Source organism: Larimichthys crocea, unplaced genomic scaffold (assembly GCF_000972845.2).
Source record: "Larimichthys crocea isolate SSNF unplaced genomic scaffold, L_crocea_2.0 scaffold90, whole genome shotgun sequence".
Taxonomy (NCBI): Eukaryota; Metazoa; Chordata; class Actinopteri; family Sciaenidae; genus Larimichthys; species Larimichthys crocea.
Genome location: NW_020861222.1, coordinates 121,245 through 141,551, shown reverse-complemented (window position 1 = coordinate 141,551; position 20,307 = coordinate 121,245). Strand labels below are relative to the sequence as shown.

Genomic DNA, 20,307 nt, shown 5'->3' with positions numbered 1-20,307 from the left:
ATGTCCTGCTTCTATGTTTAATGCTTCAGGTGGCAAAAGGTAGACTGCAAGTTAGCTATGGCTAATCTATAACATAGCAACACAATCATTTTTAAGCTACAACTAGTTTTTTGGCTTTCGTTTGCAAGTTACTGACTTAGCTACATAGGGAGACTTACTGCCTATATTCACCAGTAGAATTAGAAGTCAACCAGCAACAGCAAACAAGGGCAGACCAAGAAAATATGAGAAGATGACTTCATAATTAATAAAAGTGACCACCTTCAGAATGGAAATCTGGGGAACCTCAAAAAAACAGTTTCAGCACGTCGTCTGGCGAAGAGGACGTCAAAGCCACATCAAGCCAACGTCTGTTCTATTTAAAGTTTAATTCACTCAAAAATACATTTACATTGAATAAATCATGTCAGTTATTTAAACTCAGCAGAGTGTGAAATGATTTCTCACTTGAAGCGATATAGCTGTGTTAAAAATGCCCCTTTTAAATTCATTTTCATTTCAGAATGGCAGTTTTTTCACCAATGTCACTTTTCTGATACAGCCCCTTTACCATGAGATAACATTGTGTTATCCATGATTATTTATTCATGTCTGATTTATGAGTCATGTGGCGTTCCATAGAACAGCTACAGACAAGTGATTTTGAGTGGAAATTGTGCCTGCTTCAACCTCTGCAAACACATGAATTCTCCTCCTGTGGCAGCTTCATTTAGTTTCTTTGCTGAATTATGGAGCAAAACGATGTGCAGGTGAATGCCAGACGGACAAGAAAGGAGGGGAAATTGACCTGAGGCACTGAGATACCTGAAGTAAGAACAGAACCTACTAAGAGTCAGTGGCTCTGTCTATACAGATTTCCATTCTGAAGGGTTTCTGGCTCAGATGAAGCAAAGGGAAACCAGATGTTCCAGGAAAACAAACTACAATCCCCATCCTCTCTACCACTGTCAGGAGGAAGACAGTAACCAGGCTGCCCTATGCTGGTTTCTAAAGCAATCACTGCATCTGAAGTACTTTAGTTAAAGTCAGTACTTCAGGTAGGCAAGCCAATTTTTAATCTGTGTCTAAAGCAACTCCCCCCCCTCCCTTCTCTCTCTCTCTTTCTCTCAAGGCTGCTGACCAATGACAGTGTCTAACCACTTTTTATATGCAAGGGCAAAACGTCGCGTCGGGTTGCAGCAGTTGTTCTAGATACTGCTCACAAAGCTACTCAGAGGGTAGGGTGGGGGGGTCGGGCAGCAGGATGCCTCTCTCAGTCCTTGCTGTCACGTGGGTCTGGCAAAGACCCCATCTACCTCCATAGCTTCACTTGCATTCCTTCGGTCCATTCAGACTTCCCCACATTTGCGTCCTGCCCAGCGAGGCACGGAAGTCTGCAGGCCGGGTCGCCGTCTTCACATGATGATTTGCTGCCTCCGTTACTGCTGCGATGGAGCGGTGTTCCTTCCTCCAGTGGTGCCACAGGTAGAAGACGAGTCGCCTGGAAAAGGAGGAAACAAACATCCAACGCCTTATTATTCAAATGGACTGTAAAAATGTTTGTTGCTGTTTGTTTTTCATAGATACTCTATGTTCAGTGTTTAAATAAGATGTTCAGCAAATCACCTAGAATAAATACTGGGTGCCCGAAACATATATATGAAGCATATAGCTTATAAAGCTGAGGCTCTTGCTCGTAGTGATGGACTGTTGAAACTTTCAGACAAAACACAGGTACAGAAAGCTTCAAGGTAAGGTAGGTGAACTTCTTTCATTGAAGTAAAAGCTGCAAAACAGCAAGGTGAAAATATTTATTAACAAGATGAAACAAATGAAACAAAATGTTGCCTCAGAAAGTACAACAAGGTGTAATGGAAGTATTAATGTGCAAGTTCTAAATGGGGGGTGTAAGTTGAATAAAATGAAAGGAAACAGTGAGATCTGAGAAATTCTGACATGTGCTTTGGGTTCTATTCACTTCTGTGGCCTCACCTGTGACTCCAGAGTGTCTCGTGCCCAGGAAAGGACTGGATCAGGTTGGAGCACAGCTCCATCTCCTGGTGGAAGAGTTGAAGGACGGTAGTGAAGCTGAGCGTCTGGCCTCCCACCTGCCTCGCTCCTGACAGCTCCCCGTTAGCTGACTGTGGCCATGATGAATGGGGACGGTTGGGACAGTGCTGGGTGAATCTGTTGGTGGCTGTGGTAGTGGTGGTGGTGGAAGCTTGAGTCTGGGAGAGCTCAGTGATCAGCTCCTTGAGCAGGAACTGCCGGTAGTGGAAGCCACTGTGGTCGGACACATGCATGGACACCCACAGGACGCATAGAGGACAGCTCGTCATGGAAAACCTGGGGAAGGAACGTGGCCAGGAAGTTGTGGAATGCCTCAAAAATGCCTGTTTGGAACACTCCACAGGTGAACACAATCTGCGAGGCTCTACCATGCAAAGGAAAAAAGAATCTATTCCTTGTCCCACCTTAATGTTGCCCATGGCCATGTGCTGCAGCACCCAGATGCGGTGCGAACCAGGCATTGTAGTTGCTGGGATAGCGGCAGGCAGCGTCACAGCACACCTTTATCTCTTTGGTGAGCGTCGGCCAGATGGTCACTGAGCTTTGGCTCCTCTCTTCATGATCTCCTCCCCCTGCTCTGCTCCTGCTTCCTGCTGTGGCCCTGACGCAGAATCTGCGCAGCACCCACGTCGCAGAAAGAACAACAAGTGCTGAGTCAGAGAACTTCATTAATCTAGTCCACTTATTGACATCTGCCACTGGTAGGCTTTATAACGCCACCTGCCATCACTAATACTCATAGTGAAGACCCAACGAACAGGGTACGAAGTACAGCTGGAGAACTATTAGAAGTACCCATTATGACAGTATTGGACATGTGTGAATTAGACCTCTTCCAGGTGTGGACACGCACCTCAGCTAGTCAAATAGACAATAATGGATGGCTAAAAAAAAACAAAAACAAAGAAGCACTATTCAGCTTTATTATCTGCAAGTTCAGAAGGATAACTCAGTATTAGGACACTTCACTGACAAGCACTGTGGCTTTGCTCAAATCTAATGTGGTTCCTGTCTAATTATTTTTCACCATTAGAAGTATTCCCAATTAAAAATGTAATTAAAAAAAATGTATTAATAATCTCATTACTATAATCAGCATCAATAAATATCCACATCCCGAATAGCAGAGAATGGCATGAACCAAACTTCACTGAAGTGGGTTGTTTCATCACAGTTATATTCGAAGCAGAAACAATTGTCCATCAGTGTCATAGTAAAGTGTTTTCAAACTAATGTGGCTGACACTAAGATGTGTGGCAGCAACAAGGACTACCACACATTTAAGGGCGCTTTCACACCAAGGAAAGCTCAACTGAACTCGGGGTGGCAGCCCAAACAAGCAAACTCTGGTCTGCCGAAACCGTGGGTGTCAGTCAGCTTCCAAGTGAACACTGGTGAAGTTCACTTACATGGGAAGCAATGAAGTATCCAGCGAACAAAGATCAGAAAGCCAATCCATGAGCCGGTTTTTCTCTTCATGTCATGCTGCTTTTGGGCACACCGCGCCGAGCAGCTGTTGCAATGTTTCCCAATCGAACAAGTCCCTGGACTATCCTGTGTGAAAGCAACATAAAAAAAGGTCCTCTGGCACAGTCTTACCGTGTATCCAACGTCTCTGGGCTCTTGGGGAAATTTGGTGAGAGCGAGCGTCCCAGGTAGAGGTCCTTCTCTGGGTTAAGAACTCCCAACTGCCAGCAACTCCTTCCTGTACAAAAAAAAAATTAATAAATAAACAAACAACCACCATGATTGTAATAAACACCCATAGAAGATCACGAGTCTCATGTGTTTATAGCTTTGAGCATTGTATTGTCTTTAACAAAACATAATCAAACATAATCAAAATCAGTTAAATGTAAACGTTAGTGCTCTTTATTCAGAAAACCCTCATGTCACATCTACATTTCAGAATCTGGTTATTATAGACACAGATTAAATGTTAAATATAAATATTTCAATATTTATCACCACAGTAACAGTGTTACACACATTAGTAGCTGTAAACACTCAGCATTAGAAAAATACATACGTTGGTTTGGTGCTTACATAAGGAGTAAACATTTATAATCATCACTTTAAAAGTTACATACGTTGTTTTTGGTGCCTGTTTGTTTCCCAGATATATTAGTGTGTGTGTGAGAATGGGTGTATAAAAGGCATTAACTTAAAGAACTTTGTAGAAAGGCGCTTTATGAAGTTCAGTCTATTTCCTTGTATTAGTTTATGGGCAGATCTGCCACATCCAATATGGCGTCGACGTACGATTCAGCGCTCAATGCAGCGTCTATATGTCTATGGCTGCTTCGCATATAGTTTCCTCTTTGCATGGTGGGAGTTTGAGCTGTCATTTGTGGATGCAGAGATGAACTGTGTTCACAGATTATGGTTTTTGGAAGTCATCCTTAGCCCAACCCCATCCTCAGTGCCACCCGAAGATCACAGCCATCCCTGTGGACAGAGATTTCTTCGGATTCATGATATTCTGGTAAATGGTAAATGGACTGTACTTATATATCATCTCTTTAGTCTTCCGACCACTCAAAGCTCTTTTACAGTACATATCAAATTCGCCCATTCACACACATTCATACACTGATGGCATTGGCTGCTATGCAAGGTGCCAACTGCTCATCAGTTTGAGGAGCTAACCATTCATACACATTCACACACAGGCCCTCAGGAGCAATTTGGGGTTCAGTATCTTGACTCACTGACATGCAGCTTGGAGGAGACGATGATCAAATCATCTGATTAGTGGACGACCTGCTCTACCTCCTGAGTCTGTCTGCATTCCTTCCTTCATCCACTCAAGAAAATAAGACAACTCGAGCTGCCTTTAACATCTGAGCTCACAGAACACTACTGGAGCATCAGTAGTAGCAGTGGCATGTATACCTGCTTATCCCCACATATCAATATCACTTTCCTTTTTTCACAAGTTGAAGTAAAAGATCTGAGACTTCTGTGCACACTCACATGGAGGCCATAGAGACAGAAATATAAAGGAATAAGATGTTCAACAGGATTTTAGTAAAAGTCATCCAATAACCAAGTAAACAGTGTAAAAAGATTCAAAATGTTCTTTCATATATTTTTTACAGAGTCATCTTGAATCATGGCTTTTCTTCTCTTTGACACAGATGGAGGTAATCAAACTGCTCGAATCTTGAATAGTATTTGTTGTGTTCTATAACGATGTGACGGTGGGAGGAAGGAGGGGCTGGCGAATACACACACACACACACACACACACATAGCAGACGCTACAGGGAAGATGGAGGACGGTGTGGCAGCTTCGGAGCGGACCTCCAGCCTGCAGAAACATCACCACTGAAAGCAGGTGAGTTCAGCACTCGTTGGGTTCACATTGCGCTCACTGTCATCTGAAAGCTGCGACGCGACACGGTGATCCGGCAGCGGCTGCTGCGGAGCGACTGTGTTGTTGTCGGGCTGTGGGGACGGTGTATTGTCGCCGCTCGGACTGTTTGAGGAGTGGCTTTAGGAAAAGATAACGGCGCGTTTCAGAGGAAATGCCATACCGGGATTCAGATGAACCGGCTGTATGGACGAGGCTTTGTGCCGGGCACAAGCGCTACCGCCCACCGGGCCGACATGAATGAAACGGTCCATAGAGAGGCCCTGTTGTTGGCAGGTGCCGAGTCCCAGCAGGGTAACCACAATCTAGTCAACACTCTGGCCTGGTTGGGTCTTTTCTTGATCCTTCCTGGGTTTTGTGTCCATCACCTCAAAATGAGACGCATGATGTACAGTGGCGGCCTGGGTGCGTGCTCTGGTGCTGCTGCTGGCTCTGATGATGCAGGTTACATCCTGGTCGTGCAGCCTATCTGGGTGGCAGCACCTCCATTCAACGGGAAAAAACAGGTTCATCAAGTCCTGATAGGAGCCATATTAGGGCTGGGTGTCCACACTGTCTGTCTGCTGTATGTTCCTGATGGACTGAAATCACATGCCCATCCTGCCTGCAGGCACACATTTATCAACATGTATTTAAAGGCAGTGTTAATCATTCTGGTGAAGGGAAAGGGTCTTGTTGAAATATCACAAATGCTTCTTTTCCTCTTAGCATTCGGAGGGGTGTGTCCCTGTCTGTGTTTGATTGACAGTAGCTGGCAGGCTGAGCCCCAGCAGGGGAGACAATCTAAGGTGGCTGATGGGTGGACCGCAGTCAAGGGCAGTGATGTAGTAGGTCTAAAACTCACTATCAATGTGTCCAGGGGACGGACTGTATGATTTTATTGATGTTGTTTATCTATTTTATTTTATGGAGGAGAGACTGGTGTTGGTACTGGTTACAAATATGCTGATAGGTTCACTGTTTCTGTGTAAACTGAAGCTGAGCTTCAGTTCTATGAAGTTTACCATAAGCCAGGCCTATTCCAGTTAGTCTGACTCTTTCGGTTGATTCGGTTCCATAAAGCAAATTCAACATAGTTCAAGATTAGAAGAAAATCTATTCACCAGAAATGTAGTATCTTAATCCACCTGACTTTATCCAATGTTTTCTTACTGGGAAACAATGTTTTAAAATGTAAGTCTAATAATTATAATGTAATAATTATTCTAATTAAAACTGTGTGTAAAGTGGGTGTATGTTTTTAAAGTCTATAAATAAGGACCTAATAATGTCACAAGACAACCCATGAAACCCATGAATTGAAAACGCTGCAGCAGATTTGGAGAGGTGACCACACCGACCAGAATAACAGGAGTTAGGAGTAGGCTAATTTATGGACTGAAGATTTGAAGAAACATTGTGTTCTCTTTTAACACACAAAATTGTCTTTGTAGGTTTTACCTGTATATTCAATCCATTTTATCATGAATTGTGAGTTATGAATTGAAAGTGTATCTTGTCTACATCTATCTCCCTATTTGATTAGTTGCCTGCTATTGTAATAGCATTAAACATAAATGGTTATAAAGTAACTAATACCCTTAAATATTCTTTACCACCAGTAGTTTTTAGTTGAGTAATATTTTGATAATGTAATAATCTCCCTTTTCTAGCTATAATGAATAGCTGTTTAACACCCCTCTTAAAGAAATGTAGCTTACATCCCAATGACCATAACAACTAAAGGCCTATCTCCAAGACGCCATCAAACGTAGCATTCCCCAAGAATTTCACTGTTGTATTTGGTTAAACTATTTTTATAGGACTGCACTAATCATCATTTTAATTATGAATGAATCTACTGAATCAAAATTATGAGAAATTAATTAAAAGTATTAAAATAATTAAAGGGAAGAAAGGTAGGACCATGAAATTATTTTACATTAAAAATGATTTGATCATTTATCAAATTAGCTGACAATTTTCTGTCAGTTGACAAATTGTTTAATGGATACATTGTTTCAGTTCTAGCCATACTGCTAAGTACACAGCAAACATACATATTTGTAAGTTTCATGTGTTTTATTCACAAAAATCTGTTTGTCAAGTTTTTTTACACCCTCTTGATAGTCTCACTGTTCAGCCAGGGGGATGGCCACACTCTTTCACATAGTCCTAACTATGTGAACATATTCTATGACTCTCTCCATCCCACATGATGTAAATGCAACATTAACTCAACATCAGCATCCAGTGCACTAGAATGTGAGAAGAAAGATGTCTAGCACCACTCTGCTTTGATTGCTTGGTAATAAGACAATGTTGAAACTGACCGACTGACTGTGTGTGTGGTGTGGTCAGTGTCCTAAATTGTATATTCCTTGCTTCCTTGTTTTTATTGACATAAGTCGACTAATACATTTTTAGGATGTAGTATTGAGACACATTTTTTAGGTGATATAAATTGTGACACAACCACAGCAAAAATGGACAAACGTGGAGGTAATGGGTGGATGAAGAATAGCAGATCCAGACATAGCCAGGGCTCCTTGTAGATCAGAATGTCTACCTCATACAAAGTCTCAGAATGAAGGCAGGTTAGTGTTAGTCAAGTAATTTAAAGATGCTGAACAGGGAAGCAAAACATAATGTGTATTCCTAACAAAAGACACCCAGTCATTGCATTATTGGCAAAAGAAAAGAAGAAAAACACAGATAGATGGATAGAGAGAGAGAGAGCACAGATGCACAGCAGCAGCAAAACATTAACTAACTATAAACTGTAATGGAGATATGGTAGCAATAATGACAGTAGTAATATATGTAGTGGACGTCATGCAGGATCACAGCAGCAGCCACATTCCATGAAGAAGTTTAGTTAGTAACATGCATTAACATGCATTAATGAGACATGTATGTTTATAGATGGTGGTGGTGATGGAGAGGGAGAGAGAGAGAGAGAGAGAGAGAGAGAGAGAGAGAAGGTTTGAGTAGAGTTTTCAGTAAAACGGTATTGGTTGCATCTTCAACCAATACCGTGCCTGACTAGGCATAACCCTGAAAGAGAGAGAGAGAGACAGAGAGAGAGAGAGAGAGAGAGAGAGAGAGGGGAGGGAGTCGGGAGTCCTTCGGCAGTCTAATCCTATGGCAGCATAATTAAGGGATGACCAGAGCCAGCCCTAACTATAGGCTTTATCAAAAAGGAAAGCCTTAAGTCTACTCTTAAAAGTGTTGACCGTGTCTGCCTCCTGAACCCAGAATGGTAGTTTCTTCCACAGAAGAGGAGCCTGATAGCTGAAAGCTCTGGCTCCCAATCTACTTTTGGAAACTATAAGAACCACAAGGAACCCAGCATCCTGAGAGCGCAGTGTTCTAGAGGGATAGTAAGGTATTATGAGCTCTTTTAGATACGATGGTGCCTGACCATGAAGAGCTTTGTATGTAAGGAGAAGAATTTTAAATTCTATTCTAAATTTAATAGGTAGCCAATGCAAGGAAGCCAAAATGGGAGAGATGTGATCTCTGATCTTGGTTCCTGTCAGAACACGTGCAGCAGCATTCTGAATTAACTGCAAAGTCCTAAGAGACTTATTAGAGCAGCCTGATAACAAAGAGTTACAATAGTCCAGCCTAGAAGTAACAAATGCGTGGACTAGTTTTTCTGCATCCGCTTGCGAGACAATCTGAGAGACGTCTGATTTTAGCGATGTTACGTAAGTGGAAGAATGCAGTCCTCGAAATTTGTTTTATGTGGACATTAAAGGACAAATAATCAAAAACAACAGTTTTTGTAAAATAATTTGATGGTCAATGATGTCAAATGTGGCACTAAGATCTAACAGGACAAGTACAGAGATGAGTCCTTTGTCTGATGCCATTAGGAGGTCATTTGTAACTTTGACTAATGCGGTCTCTGTGCTATGATGCACTCTAAATCCTGACTGGAAATCCTCAAATAGACTATTGTTATGGAGAAAGTCACACAGCTGATTAGCTACAGCTTTCTCAAGTATCTTAGACAGAAAGGGAAGGTTTGATATCGGTCTGTAGTTGGCTAAGACCTCTGGATCTAGAGTGGGCTTTTTAAGAAGAGGTTTAATTACAGATACCTTAAAGGACTGTGGTACATATCCTGATAATAAAGACAGATTAATCATATCCAATAAAGAAGGGCTAACTAGAGGTAAAACATCCTTGAGCAGCCTGGTTGGAATGGGATCTAATGACATTCATATTTCTGAAAACAATAGGGATCATCTTCCCTGAGATAGGAATGATGACAGTATATTTTAAAGTTTGTTTCCTCTGAGATCATCAGCTTTGCAGTCAGCTGCTTTGTTAGATTCTTTTTTGTGTCCATCAAGTGGTCAACAACAAGCGGACAGCTCCACTGCTGTCACTAGCTTTAGTTTCAGGCTGTTTGTCTCAGGCTCTGTGTGTCTATGTCAGTGGACAGTAGCTTTGGCAGCCTGCACACAGCTGCCTGCTAAGAGTGAAATAAAATAAGTGGACATCCTGGTGGAGCTGGAAAAGGAGCCCTTTGCCACTGGCTAGAGGGTCTGAAAAGTCGCTAAATATAGCGACAAAGTCGCTAAGTTGTCAACTCTGGACCACTGATTACTGTGTAAACAACCAAAGCAGCGGGGTTAGACGTAGTGCACAGGTCTTGACCTGTGTGTCAACTGTTCCAGTGCATTGTGGGATTTGTAGTATGAGTGGTGGGAGTCCGATTTACTGGCAGGCCATTAATAACACTAGGGGACAATTTGAAAAAAAAATTCTGTTGAGTTAGATTTTTATGCTGATTAAAACTAAAATTGGCATGCTGATTCCAAAATTGCAGTCAGTTTTTTTTCTAGCACATCAAGTTTTTTTCCCACAGCTTACCCTCAGATAAGCAAAATTCCACTGTAGTAAGACTTGCCAGCTGATTACGACTCATCTACAGCTACGTGGCAAATTATTTGTACAGTCACAATTGAGACAGTGCGGTAAGAGGTATGTGCAGCTCCCAATAGGTCAGTACTATCAATATCTGCAAACAGAAAGCTAGCATAGTATGAATGATGTGGCTTATCTCTTAACCTTGTAACCATGGGCATACCGTTGTAAGTTCTATTTGGTTTGATGCCGTTTTTGTAGTTTTCAAAGCTTGTAACTATTCCATCTTAGTGTTTGATTTCCATAGGTATATATTTCCTTTGTTCCAGATCAGGTCTGCTCCTGCTACTCCTCATCGTAAATGCCTAAACAGCCCTGACTCCTTTTGCTATATTTGTGCTAGTTTGAAGAAAGTGTGGAGTCAACAGCTGACAGTAAGATCTTCTAGAATTCACTTCAGGTAATTTAACTAGGATTAATTTTACTCTGCTGTACCCGAAACTGGATTGGACTCAGGTGTGAACAAGTGACACGCCCCCGAAACCACAGCCTTTTGTAATTTGCAAAAGAGGGCGGACTCAGGGAGTGGCACCTGCACCTATTTCAACAAGCATTCTGCGCTGCAGTCAGCGGAAGCGTCAGCCCTCGTCTGAAGCCCTCCTCGTGTGAAGACCTACTTGGGTCTACCTGCGCGAGTCCACCGAGCAAGGCAAAACTATCCTCCATCTCCTATATCACCATGTGCTTCCAGAAGATCCCCGTAGTTTCTACTACACGAACCCCCCTACGCCGCAACCTTCGCACCAGGAATCTATTTAACCTGCGGCCACTGGAACATTATACACCCACCAAAACCTTCTCTGTTGGCCTATGGAACTGCCAATCTGCTGTCAACAAGGTGGACTTTATCCCAGCTTATGCCAGCAGTCTATCCCTGGACCTGCTGGCCCTCACCGAAACCTGGCTTAAAACAGAAAACACCGCCACTCAGGCAGCACTCTCCGCAGCTCACTCCTTCTCCCATACCCCCCGTCTCTCCAAGCGAGGAGGAGGAACTGGGGTCCTGGTTAACAACAAATGGAACTATGCTCCCCTGCTCCTCAACACCAACTACTGCTCATTTGAACACCATGCAATCAAAGTCATAGCTCCGGTCAAATGCTCAGTGATCGTCATCTACCGTCCTCCTGGACCTCTGGGTGACTTCGTCAATGAGTTAGACACGCTACTGTCCTCAATCCCTGAACTTGAGTGCCCGCTGCTGGTCCTCGGTGATTTCAACATCCATCTAGGCAAAGCTTACGCCACAGACTTTCTATCCCTCATCAACTCATTCGACATGCAACTAGTCAGTACTCCCCCAACTCACAAAAATGGCAATCATCTGGATCTCGTCCTTACCAAAAACTGCAAAACTGATGACATAATGGTCACACCATTACATACCTCGGACCACTTCTTCATCCACTTCACGGTTTCCCTCCCAGAACTACCTACCACCCCTCAACCCATGACCACCTCTCGACGCAATCTCCGCAACTTGTCTGCCACCCACTTCGCCTCAATCGTCGCTACTGCCCTTCCCCCTCCCAACAGTTTCTCTCCGCTAGATGTCAACGCAGCCGCAGAATCTCTCAGTTCCACACTAACCGCATGCCTAGATTCCCTGTGCCCTCTTTCTAGAAAACCAGCACGCTCCACTCAGCCCCGCCCATGGTTGACTGATGCCATCCGCTCGTCACGTACAGCACTCAGAGCTGCAGAACGGAAATGGCACAAATCCAAAAACCACGCTGACCTAGAAGCCTTCCAATCTCTCCTAGCGTCATTCTCTTCATCTGTCACGACTGCTAAAATGGAATATTACAACAAGAAAATCAGCAGCACAACTGACACACGGAAACTCTTCTCCGCCTTCAAATCGCTGCTCAATCCTCCCCCACCCCCACCTGCCACCAACCTCACTGCTGACAGCTTTGCCTCCTTCTTCACAGACAAGGTGGCGATAATCAGCAAACAATTTTGTGATCCCCCCGGTCACAACCTGCTACTCCCCCGAGACAACAGCGCAACTCTCTCCTCGTTCACCCCTCTCTCGGAAGACGAGGTATCCAAACTGATCATAAACAACCGACCCACCACCTGCCCACTGGACCCCATCCCCTCTAAACTCCTACAAGATATCGCTCCTACAGTAGTCCCACCGATCACATCCGTGATTAATGCCTCACTGTCCTCAGGCGTATTTCCAGCGGCCTTCAAACAAGCCAGAGTTACGCCATTACTAAAAAAGACTACGCTTAACCCCGCCTCGGTTGAAAATTATCGGCCGGTGTCACTGCTCCCCTTCCTCTCGAAAACCATTGAGAGGGCGGTCTCTAAACAAATCACTGACTTCCTCACCCATCACCACCTACTTGACCCAAAGCAATCGGGTTTCAGAAGTGGCCACTCCACCGAAACAGCCTTACTATCTGTCTCAGAAGCCTTAAAAACAGCCAGAGCACGAGGGCAATCATCTGTACTCATCCTTCTCGACTTATCGGCTGCCTTCGATACAGTCAATCACGACATACTCCTAACCACACTCGCTAACATGGGCATTACAGGCTCTGCCCACTCCTGGCTCGAGTCCTACCTCGCTGGACGCTCCTTTAATGTGTCTTGGCAAGGTCGTCTGTCATCGACTCATACCCTCTCCACGGGGGTGCCGCAGGGGTCGGTGCTGGGTCCCCTTCTGTTTGCCATCTACACCACCTCGCTGTCCCATGTTATCCGCTCACACGGCTTCTCCTACCACTGCTATGCCGATGACACACAGCTATACCTGTCGTTCCAGCCGGACGACACCACGGTCTCCGCACGCATCTCCGCCTGTCTCTCTGATCTGTCAACTTGGATGAAAGACCACCATCTCCAGCTTAATCTGTCAAAAACCGAACTCCTGGTCATCCCTGCCCATGAGTCAATCTGCCATGACTTCAACCTGAAAATTGGTACTGTCACCATTACCCCTAACCATGCTGCTAAAAACCTGGGCGTGGTACTAGATGATCGTCTTTCTCTCTCTGAACACATTTCCTCCGTAGCGAGGTCATGTCGCTATGCATTGTACAATATTAGAAAAATCAGACCGTACCTGACCCAATATGCCGCTCAGCTCCTGATTCAGGCTACAGTCAGCTCCCGCCTCGATTACTGCAACTCGCTCTTGGCTGGCCTACCTGCTTGCGCGATCAAACCTTTGCAAATGGTCCAGAATGCCGCAGCGCGACTGGTTTTCAATCAACCTAAAAGGTCACATGTCACCCCACTCTTCAGCGACCTGCACTGGCTGCCTGTAGCTGCCAGAATTAAACACAAAGCTCTGACGCTAGCCTACAAAACCATCTCAGGATCTGCCCCTGCCTATCTCAGCGCCTTACTAAAGGCTCACGTCCCGACCAGGGCGTTACGCTCCGCTCATACAAACCGTCTAGTTGTACCCTCGCCTCTCGCAAAGCGAGGATACTCTAAACTCTTCTCTGTGGTCGTCCCCAAATGGTGGAATGACCTACCAACGGCTACTAGAACAGCAACATCCCTTTCGACCTTTAAAAAACTTCTAAAAACCTTTCTGTTTCGAGAATGCTTCCCTGCCTAACAAAACTAACAAAACTAACAACTATTCTGTGCTCCTTTACACCTTTCTCAGCTTATGTCCTCCTCTGTAAGTCGCTTTGGATAAAAGCGTCTGCTAAATGCAATGTAATGTAGTTTCACCATTCCAAGTCAGAGGGAAAACATCAGTGCATTTGTCAAACAAGCATATTTTGCACATTTTTAAGTAAAACTCTGTGATCAAGACAAGCCAAGACAGGCCCCTCATAAAGTGTGCAAGTGTAACAGAGTTAGAAATGCACTTTATTAGTTCATATTTTCAATTTGTATTTGTAAGTTTTATTTATCATTGTATGATTATTTTGAGTATTTGTGAATTTGATCTCTATGAGTTATCTTCATTTACCACTATTTTATACACTTTCCAAGTGTTAATCACCTCCTGCACTTTGCCCTTTTCGTTCCTCCTGGGCTTCTGTAGCCCCGTCCCTCTGCCCTCACAGTCCCGTTATGTTCTGATGAGGGTAAGTTGTGTGGAAAATACAGCAGTAATATTGTGTTATTTTCTGTGAAAACGTAGTAATTTATGTTGAAATATTCGGTGAATATTATTCTCTGTTATATTATTTCTGTTACCAAGTTGTTTTGTGTTGCTTTGTACCGTTAATATAAGAGTTATAGATGTTTTTAGTTTCGCGTTTTTGGCGCGATTTGTTTGTGCAGTCTGTAACCCATGTAGCATTAGCTTGCTAGTTTGCACTTGCTGGCGGTGCTAACATAATGTGTGCATGTTTAGGAGCAGAGGTGTAGAAGGAGGAGACAGAAGATTTATAATCTATGTTGATGTCTTCTGCAGGTATGTGTTTTTCTTTTTGGCTTATGAATTTTGTTGTTTTGTTACTTCACCCCACGCTGGGTTCATTTTGCCACTAGGTGGCATTGTTTTCTTGTTTGTAGATATATATATCGTTGTTCTATAAAATGTTTTTCTGTAAACATTTTAAACTTCTGCTCAGACAGTCCCGTTATGTTCTGATGAGGGAGCAGAGGTGTAGAAGGAGGAGACAGAAGATTTATAATCTATGTTGATGTCTTCTGCAGAATAAATACAAGAAAGCAGCATCTTGAGTCGTCTTCCTTCATGCCCGAACACACACCCGTTACACTGGTGCCGTGACCCTTTGGATCTTCAGATCAGCTTGATGCTCATCGCCGTGGATGCTGTGCTACCATCCTGATCTACATTTCAAGATTTTTATGCGGTCAGGTTTATGAGAGACTGTGGTTCAGGGCACTCTGCTTTAACTTTGTGTTTTACCCTCAGTGAGTTGATGACTTTTAATTGCTGATATATATATATATTACTCTTGTACTCCCTGTTAACTCGTTTTTCTACTTTATTTTGTTTCTGTGTAAATACACAATGCAAGTACATTTATTGGTTAAAAGCAGCTGCTGAAATAACGATGGATGGGTTTAGTAGTCCAACTTTACCTAAAGGTAGGGGTGTTTGGTTCAGTAATATTGCTGACAGTAGGGCTGTGGGACATTCAAAGTTCACACCTGATGGTTGTGCAGAATCAGGGTTAGGTTTGAGCCCAGGTTGTACTCCTGTGGGTGGGATAATGAGGGAGGGTCCCCTTACTTCCACACCCCGCAGTGATGTTGATGATGTTCGCCACCTCACAGACATGGTAGGGCAGTTAGGTGCTCAAATTGGTGAATCCATTGTTGCTAAGCTAATGTCAGCTGGTGTTGTTAACATGAATAGTGACCACCAGACTATCCCAGCCACCCAGAACACACCATGTGACGTTAACAGACGTGACCTCCCACATGTGACAGTTCATGTTAAACCTGATAAAGTGCTCCAGACATTCAGAGGTGACAACACTGACAAATACTCAGTCCAGGACTGGATTGACATGACTAAAACTCACCTCAGAAAACAAGATATTCCTGTGTGCGAACAAGCAGAAGAAATCATGAGCCACTTGATGGGCAAGGCCAGAGATGTTGTGAAGATTGCCTTGCGTAGTGATCCTGCACTTGATGTTACACAGAGACCTGAACTGATATACAATGTTCTTCTCCACTATTTCAGTGAGGCTCCCTCATGTCTCCCTCTCGCTGACTTTTATGCTACTCTGCCCAAGCACAGAGAAAACCCACTTGACTACTGGATAAGACTAAACAAGACAGCAGACTTAGCTCTTGGGGGCCTGCACAGACGAGGGAAGCAGATGGAAGACATGAATGATGAAGTGGCTCTCATGTTCGTCAAACACTGCCCTGACCCGGAGCTATCTTGCACCTTAAAATGTAAGCCAATTCACGAGTGGACCTCACGTGATGTTCAGCTGAGAATCGATGATTATCAGAGAGAGTTGAGGGCAAGTGGCAGAACTACTGGTGTTACACAGCTGAAAAGCCACATCACCACCAACAGCGTATGAGCAGTGCCACACTCCAAGTCCATTGCCCTCACCCTTCTCTCTCCAAGCCCAAAGTCATGTGTGGCACCCTCCTTGCCCCTCCCCAGCGCCTGTCTCAGTTCAAGGTGGTCCCCAACATACTCAGAACCAAGCCTCTGTACCAATTGTGGCACAAAATCTCCAACAGTCAGAGGAGAGACTTCTCACTCGCATGGTTGACATGTTTCAGGAGATGATGGGGAAAATGCAGCAGCGCAACACTTCTCATCCAATCCGAGGTGGAAGGCCCCAGCGTGCTCCTCATGATCGACGTACCAGAGAAGCAGGTTGTAAAGTCTGTAATGACTCAAGCCACACCACCATTTCACACTGCATGTCTGAGAGACTGTGTTTTAGCTGCTTCTCCCCTGGCCACACCAGACTGAACTGCCCTGCTAGTAACTCCTCTCAGTCACAGCCTGAGGGAAACTAGCTGACCTGTATTCAGAGGGAGGCAGTACAGGTCACACCACAAACTCCCAAACCGACGACATGTCTAATGCTGAGACTGTTTACACATCTGTGAGAGACTCATGTAGTGACTTTGAAGTCGTTGTTTATCAGAATGTTCACAGAATTGGTAGCAGTGACAGTCTCTTCTACACAACTGTGGACATGGGTGGGTCAGTGAAAATTGGCGGAATGTTGGACAGCGGTTCAATGGCCTGCAGCATCAGTGAGGCAGCTGAAGTGAAGCTGAGAGAGGCTGGAGTGATAACAGACCAGAAAATGATTGATGTGAATGTGGTCCTTGTTGGATGTGGCGGACTTCGTGTTAAGCCAAAGTGTGTTTTTGATGTGGAGATGGAAGTGTATGGCTGCGAGATGTTAGTCCCCACACTTGTTGTTCCAGGACAGCATGACGAGTTGATACTAGGGACCAACATCATAAAACACATCCTGCATCAGTCCAAACTATGTGGGTCCTACTGGAAGACAGTGTCCGGCCCTTGCCCAACCGGGGACCCAGAAACTGAACATTTCCTGTCCATGCTATCTGGTCTGAATCCTTGGAAAGGTGAAGATGTTCCTGACAAGGTCGGTACAGTAAGGTGTAACTCAGCTACCTCTCTCGAGCCTGGCCGTGAGTATCTCATCTGGGGAAAACTGCCCAAAAACACTGTTGTTTCCCCAGGCAGCACCGTCATCACAGAGCCAACGTCATCCCGCTCAGCTCCCAGAGGTGTTTTGGTCGCAAAGATTGTAACTACATTGTGGGGAGACAGATGGGTCCCACTGAAGCTCGTCAACACGTCTAGCAAGCCTGTGTTATTAAGGCGCAATGCAAAGCTGGCTGATGTCTACTCCGTCGTTGCACTTGAAGACATGGATGTTGCTGAGCGCTCAGAGGTTCCCCTTTCTAGCTGCACTCAATAAGCCGTGCCGTCTACTGCAGATGCAAATTCTGCCAAAGACAAGCTCAGGTCAGTTGGACTCAGTGGTGTTGATATGGAGTCATGTGAGGTTTCAGAGGACTGCAAGAGGAGAATGGCTGACCTTGTTTTGCAGTATGAGGATGTCTTTTCACGCCACCATCTTGACTGTGGGGAGGCGAAGGGCTTTGTGCACCGCATACACCTGTCAGACAGCAGACCATTCAGGCTCCCGTACAGGAGAGTGCCCCCTGGCCAGTACCAGAAGCTGCGCCAAGTGCTGAGTGAGATGGAGGAAAAGGAGATCATCAGAAAATCGACCAGTGAATACGCATCACCATTGGTGCTTGTGTGGAAAAAAACTGGAGATCTCCGCATCTGTACAGACTTTCGTTGGTTGAACAGGAGAACCCTGAAGGATGCCCATCCCCTTCCTCACCAGGCAGATTGTTTGGCAGCGCTGGGAGGTAACTGTCTGTTCAGCACGATGGATTTGACCTCTGGATTCTACAATATGCCACTCCATGAGGACAACAGGAAGTACTCAGCATTCACCACTCCCATGGGCTTATATGAGTACAACCGTCTGCCGCAGGGCCTCTGCAACAGCCCTGGGAGCTTCATGCGCATGATGACCAGCATTTTCGGTGACCAAAACTATCTGAGTCTACTGTGTTACTTGGATGATCTGTTGCCTTGCAGCGGCTAGAGATGGTGTTCAAGAGGCTGCGTGCTCATAACTTGAAGCTGGCCCCCAAAAAGTGTTTCTTTCTCAGGAGGTCTGTCAAGTTTCTCGGTCACATAATAGATGAGAATGGTGTTTCAACAGATCCCAGTAAGGTTGAGAACATCACGAACATGGTGACCACTGACCTCATGGAGCCCGATGGCGTGACCCCATCTCAGAAGAGGATTAGGTCCTTTTTGGGGATGGTAAATTACTATCAGCACTTCGTGCCCAGGTACTCCGCCATTGCCAAGCCGCTCTTTGATCTGCTGAAGGGTGGGAAAAGTAAAGGCAAACACCACAAGATAAAACTGTCAGGCAGGAAGTTGTGTGCCTCTGACTGGACAGCAGAGCAGGAGCAGTCTTTTGAACACCTGAAGTCCTCACTGATTCACAGTGCTGTCCTGGCCCATCCAGAGTTCACCCGTCCCTTCATGCTGTCAACTGATGCATCCCTGGATGGCATAGGTGCTGTCCTGTCTCAGGTTCAGGAGGGTGAAACACGAGCCAGGCCCATTGCTTTTGCCAGCAAGTCATTGTCTCAGTCTCAAAAGAACTACCCGGCTCATCGGTTAGAGTGTCTGGCCTTGAAATGGGCGGTCTGCGACAAGTTCAGTCACTGGCTGAAAGGCCACAAATTCACAGTCTGGACTGACAACAACCCGTTAACTCACATCCTGACAAAGCCAAAGCTAGACTGCTGTGAACAACGCTGGGTGGCCAAGTTGGCGAGCTACGACTTCCATATCAAATATATCCCAGGCCAGCAGAACATTGTGGCTGATGCCCTGAGCCGTGTGCCGTTTGTCAAAGAGACCGTTGGCCACAGGCTGCTCCACACTTCCGTTTCCCATTGGATGGTAGGGGGTTGTGTGTGATTTTCTTACACCAGACACCCTGAGGAGCTCACTTATCAGCTGACTCTCAAAGTTGGCCCCTTGGTCATGTGAATCCTTTCAGGAAAGCCAAAGACACAGAAATACCGGTCCCAGAGAACCCTTGCCACCTGTTTAGCTGTCTGGTCTTTACATGGAAATGCCTGAGCCATTCTTGTAAAATGGTCTGTTATCACCAAAACATCAACAGACTTGTTTTTAGAGTCTTTGGCCGACCAAAAGTCAATACACACCAACTCCAGTGGCCGGTTGATGTTTATGGTCTCCAAGGGAGCCCTACCCTCAGGCTCGATGGTCTTACTGATGAGATCGCTGACAATGACGAACATAGTCTCTCACTCTCTGTCGAGGTGCAACAGAAAAACCTCTGTCTTGTCAAGCTGAGCTCCTGAACTGAGCTTGATGTCCGCTCCATCGGCATCCATGCAGAACTCAGTCTTGAGTGAGTCGGAACAACATATTGGAAGCGCTTTGCTTTGGTCTTTGATCCCTTGAAATCCTGTATAGCACACCGTTGCTCACAGTTAGCCTATCCCAGTGCTTCAAGTTTTTGTGACAGAGACAGACTCTTTAAACCGTTCTCTCCTAGAGGGTCTCCGACGTTCTCAACGTAGTACACAACACGAGAAAGAGTTCTGTCCTCCAATGCTTGTCACGGAGGTCCTTTCGGTGTAGGCAGGTAAGGTGTCTGTCCAGGTGGAACAATGAGGTAGATACTGCAACACTTCAACAGCACGAGCCCTTGGACCAGCACCCACCAATGTGTGACTGCAGCACAGCAGACACATCCTCCATTGCAACAGACTGATGGTGCATTTGTAGTGGACGCATGTGGACTGGGCATTGACCTCACTGGAAAGGGTTCTTGTGACCACTGGATGACCCGGAAGGCATTGGACGGAGGAATTTGACACATCTTGACCTCGGTGAGAAGACCTACATAGGGGCAGTG

At 45.1% G+C, this 20,307-nt stretch overlaps 1 protein-coding gene and 1 pseudogene across 1 annotated transcript in view; one reads left to right on the top strand and one right to left on the bottom strand.

Annotated features, from left to right (window-relative positions):
* Positions 1-1,305: 1,305 nt before the first annotated feature.
* Positions 1,306-2,718, bottom strand: LOC113745575 (protein prenyltransferase alpha subunit repeat-containing protein 1-like; annotated as a pseudogene).
* Positions 2,719-5,220: 2,502 nt separating this feature from the next.
* apba1a (amyloid beta (A4) precursor protein-binding, family A, member 1a) overlaps positions 5,221-20,307 on the top strand; it is a 54,827-nt gene continuing 39,740 nt past the window's right edge. The window contains exon 1 of the mRNA XM_027277201.1: positions 5,221-5,389. The gene's annotated coding sequence lies outside the window, so the exon portion shown is untranslated. The remainder of the gene's footprint in view (positions 5,390-20,307) is intronic.